Here is a 4,777-nt window from a genome sequence, read left to right on the forward strand (position 1 = left end):
GTATACCTTGGTGCCAGTTACCTATAACCGCAATATTTAGGGATATTAATGTAATGAAATGTAAATATCAATGTGATGACTTTGATACCTAGAGGAAATCCTGAAGAAAGCCACTTTTCTTTGACTTCTCCAGGTTTTCAAGAATGGGAACTTCCTACTTACTAATTAATTCAGTGTGGTGTATGTGTGTATCTGAGTTCCAGCCCAAACCCAGGCAGTTCTGGGTAATCAGAGCTAAAATGTGAGTCAAGGAGGAACAGCTTTGGCTGGAGAGAAGATTGTATATAGAGAGTGGGGTGAGTCATTTTTAGGAATTTAGATCTCTCTTTAATAATGGAGAGCCATTGATGAGTTTGGGTGTATGTGAGGAACATGGTCTCTCCTGTTAACTGTACCACAGATGATGGTTGTGAGGACTAGAGATAGGAGAATTCTGGGGCTGTTGGACTACTCCAGATGAGAACCAATGAGGACCTGAGCTAAGGCACAGATAATAGAGGTGGATACACAGTTTGGAAATGTTTAGAAGGTGCAAGTTGGGATGCTTGGTTGCAATCAACCATTGTAAATTAAAAGGAGGATTAGTGAAGAAGGAAGATTTCTGAAGAAGGACTAAAGGAATGAAATGCCACAGAAGCCAGCATGATTTTAGGCCCTTGGGGGTAAACAGTGACAGAGCAGGGGGCCATTTTCAGGCTCTCCCACAAGAGGGAGGAAAGAGAGTCTCCTCCCAGCTGTGCTTTTTAAAATCCCAAGAGCACTCTTTTTTTTTTAATATATATATATATATATATATATATATATTATTTTCTTTACTTGTTGTTGAACTGTATTTTTTTTAACTTTTATGTGATGCTGAGAATCAAACCCAGTGCCTTATACATGCTAGGCAAGTTCTCTAACACTGAGCCAAAACAACAGCACTCAAGAGCACTCTTAGCCTTGGGTATTGTGACCCCTGCTCAGGCAGAAGCTTTGCTGGGAGTTCCTGCCATCATCACTAGCATTCCAAGAAGAGGGGAAGGATTGTGGAGCAGAACCATCTGTTTCTCTTTGGTAATTCAAGCTGGCTTGGGTAATTGTTTTTTTTTTTTTTTTTTTTTTTTGAAAATGACGTGTTTTTATTGCTATGTTTGCAGTGGCTTTTTAGCACAGTAAGAACGTCCCTGCAGCCCTGTGCCCTCACTCAGCCCCACTCCTCCAGCCTAGGTCTCTGGGTGGGGTAAGCCTTTCTAGGGGCCTCTAAGCCATTTTGGGCTTGACGGGACACAGAGGTTTGTTAAAGCTGCTACACGGAAGACTCAAGATGTGGAAAGTGCATCAGCCTTAAGCTTGGAGGTGGGAGCTGTGCCCGGGATCCCTTCCCTGGGCTGTGCCCATGGATGATCCCTGCAATGGAGCCCAGCCCAGGGAGCAGGGTGTGGGCAAGCCTGAGCATGCCAGGTGAGCAGCCCCAGATCCTGGGACAGGGTGCTGCAGCCTCCCCCTCCCACAGACTTGGGGACAAAGGAGCAGTGTGGGGACACCTTTGAGGCCCCCACCATGCACTTTCCCACCCCAGTGTGGGGCTGGGGGCCACACACGCACATCCACTCAACAGACTCACACGCTCAAACAGCTTTAAGCTTTTGTTTTGCCTATGAAAATTAGATCTATAAATTCACACTCCTTGGCTAGGGGCAAGAGGAAGGATGGGCTAGGAGGAAAGGGAGTGGTAAGGAGAGGGGACGGTTAGGGCTCTCGTTTTAGAAATATACAAGCAGAAATCTCACTCCTCAAGTTTTTATAAAATGTGCAAAGTACAAGCCTCCATTGCCCAGAGGCACAGTTAACATCTGGTATTCGCCTTCGCTAAGAGAGATCTACACATCCTCTACACTCACACGTGCACTTGGACCCAAGCTCACACAATTGATATTGGTGGCAATTGGCGCAGGAACCAGAAGGTTCCATTGCTGGCTGGCTCTCTAAGCTTCTAGAACAGGGATAGGGGTGGAGAGAGGGGTGTAGTCCAGCTTAAACATTCACCTAGGATCCCCTGCACACCCCTCCCCCCCCATCCTGCCTCCCCCTTCCCTCCTGTTCCCCAAGCTACCACTGTTGCTTCTGGGGGTGAGGGGCCACCCAAGGATGTTTAACAGAGCAGAGCCTAGGGATGGGGGCAGGATGGGCCTAGCAGGGGTAGGAGATGGGTCTTGGAGAGGAGAGTTGGGAGGCAGGGCCTGGGAGCAACGCATGGACCAGCTTGGCTAGGGCCCAGAGGTTGGGGGGAGAGGCATCTATTTTTGGTGGGTTGTGATATTTTTGGTGTTTTATTAAAAATGGAAAAAAGTTATTTTAGCACTCAAGGTGCTTCTTCCCCTCCTCACAGGCAGACCCCAAAACTTGTCAGGGAAAGGCAAGCCCCCTGGAGGGGTGGGGTGGGGGCTAAAGCAGGGGCTGCTATGGCTACCAGAGGATGAGCTGGTGATGTGAGCTGGGGTTGCCCGTCACATGACACTCTCCACCACGACAACTTTGCTGCTCTCGGACACTGGAGTCAGGGTGGTCAGGCCCCTGACATCTGCATCCTGAGCTCTGTACTCCAAATGGTGGAGGCCCCAGATAGGCTGGGTCAGGTGCTGCCAGCGCTCTGCCATGGTTCCCTTGGCCCTGAGGAGGCAGCCCAGCAGGTAGAGGGGCACACATAGCATGGAGGAGAGTGCAAAGGCCCAGCCCATGGCCTCGCCCCATCACGGGTACACGTAGGTATTGTTGTAGACCAGCGGCTCATAGTGCACAACATTGAAGATGAAGATACCCATGCAGACCAGCGGGGTAAAGAAGGACCAGCACCATTTCATCCAGGGGCAAGGTCGGTACCCAATCATACAGGCAATGTCATCCATGAAGCGATCAGCTCCATACACCCAGGCTACCACCACACACTCCCAGAAGGCCTGCCAGAGCAGGGTGGTGCCACTGGCTGAGTAGTAGTCAAACAGCTGGAAGACATACATCCCACCATCTGTCACCATGGAGAGGTCGATGACAAAGCAGAGGGTGCAGCAGAGGGCCACGGAGATCTCCCTTTGGAAACGGAAGTAGTAGGAAGCCGGGAGGAGGTCGAGGAGGCCGGTGATGAAGCCCTCCACACCTACAAACTGGCTGTCCAGGCCTAGCAGCAGCAGCATGAAGAAGAACAGAGCAGCGCAGAGTGGGGCCACAGTCATCAGCGTGACAGCCCGGGGGTAGGCGATGAAGGCCAGGCCTGGCCCTGATTCAGCCACTTTGGAGATATGCACGCCCTGCTCTGTGGCCATAAAGCCCAGGATGGAGAAGACCACAAAGCCAGCAAAGAAGCTGGTCCCGCTGTTGATGAGTGCCAGGATGATGGCATCCTTGTAACAGTTGTTGTTGAAGCGGTTGTAGCTGCCCAGGGCTGTGAGGGCCCCCAGGCCGATGGCATAAGAGAAGAAAATCTGGGTCCCAGCATCTATCCATACCTGAGGTGACCCCAGCTTTGACCAGTCAGGCTTGAGATAATAGATGATGCCATCCAAGGCCCCAGGCAGTAGCATTCCACGCACCAGCAGCACGACGAGGACCACATAGGGGAATGTAGCAGTGAAGTACACGATCTTTCCTGTTGACTTGACTCCCTTCCACCCACAGAAGTAGACCAGGACCCAGCAGGCCAGCAGACATAGGGTCACCTCCCAGTTGAGGGCCCCTGGCACCTCCAGCCCTGCAGAGAGCCTCAAGACTTTGTTCTCCCAGAACTCGATGACAGGGGACCGACTATCAGCAAGCTGGTCACATGTGAGATTGGCCAGGCTGGCATTGGCACAGTCTTCGTGGCGAAATATCTCCACACAGTCAGGAGTGTTCCAGGTATGGCCACACGTGGCCCAGGGCAGAGTGGTGGTGAAGGACTTTACCAGGTAATAGAAGCCCCAGGCCAGCACCATGATGTAGTAGGTGTTGCAGTAGAAGACGATCACCATGGAGGCATAGCCCAGGCCTTTGAATAAAGGACAGATGTTCCAGACGTTGATGCTGCCGGCCTTCATGAACTGGCCCAGTGAGATCTCCAGGAAGAAAATGGGGATTCCTCCAACCAGGGCAATGAGGACATAGGGAATAAGGAACACACCTCTGCCGTTCTTGTAGCACAGGTAGGGGAAGCGCCACACGTTGCCCAGGCCCAAGGGGAAGCCCACGCACGACATGATGAAGTCCATCTGGCGGGTCCAAGTTTCTTGTGGTGGTGTAGCCAGGCGGCCGCCAGGCGTCCCCAGGCCGGCGGGGCCATCGCCCTTGGCCGGGGCCCCGTCGGGCTGGGCACGATGAGGGGGCCCTTCTTCTCCTCGCTGGACACTCTGTAGATGCCATTCTCGGCACTCTTTTTCGCCCTGGCCCAGAAGGGCCGCGCGGCCAGCCGGGGTCGTGTGTAGGGGGCCCGGGGACGTGCGGGCGGCGGCGGGGCTCGGCCGGGCGGCGGCTGCGGCTCCCAAGGCTCCTGCCCACGACTCCAGTTGCGGCGGTGGCGGCGGCTGCTCGCCTGGCGTGAGGCTCAGCCTAGCGGGGCGCGGGCGGCATCAGGCGCCCACTGTTTGCAAATGGGGGCCGGAGCAGGGACCTGTGGCCCGCGCCCCCTGCCCCGGCCCTGGCCGGCAGCGGCTGCACTCCTCATCCGTGGCTCTGGCGGCTCTGGCGGCTCCAGGGGCTCCAGCGGCCCGGGTGCACCTCGGCCCCTCCTTCCCGGCAGCGGCTCAAGCCGTTCTCCGGGCCTTGG

At 54.1% G+C, this 4,777-nt stretch overlaps 1 pseudogene; it reads right to left on the minus strand.

Annotated features, from left to right (window-relative positions):
* Positions 1-2,374: 2,374 nt before the first annotated feature.
* On the minus strand, positions 2,375-4,238 carry LOC144250575 (sodium- and chloride-dependent creatine transporter 1 pseudogene; annotated as a pseudogene).
* Between the last annotated feature and the right edge of the window lie 539 nt (positions 4,239-4,777).

Source organism: Urocitellus parryii, chromosome 16 (genome assembly GCF_045843805.1).
Source record: "Urocitellus parryii isolate mUroPar1 chromosome 16, mUroPar1.hap1, whole genome shotgun sequence".
NCBI classification, from domain to species: Eukaryota; Metazoa; Chordata; class Mammalia; order Rodentia; family Sciuridae; genus Urocitellus; species Urocitellus parryii.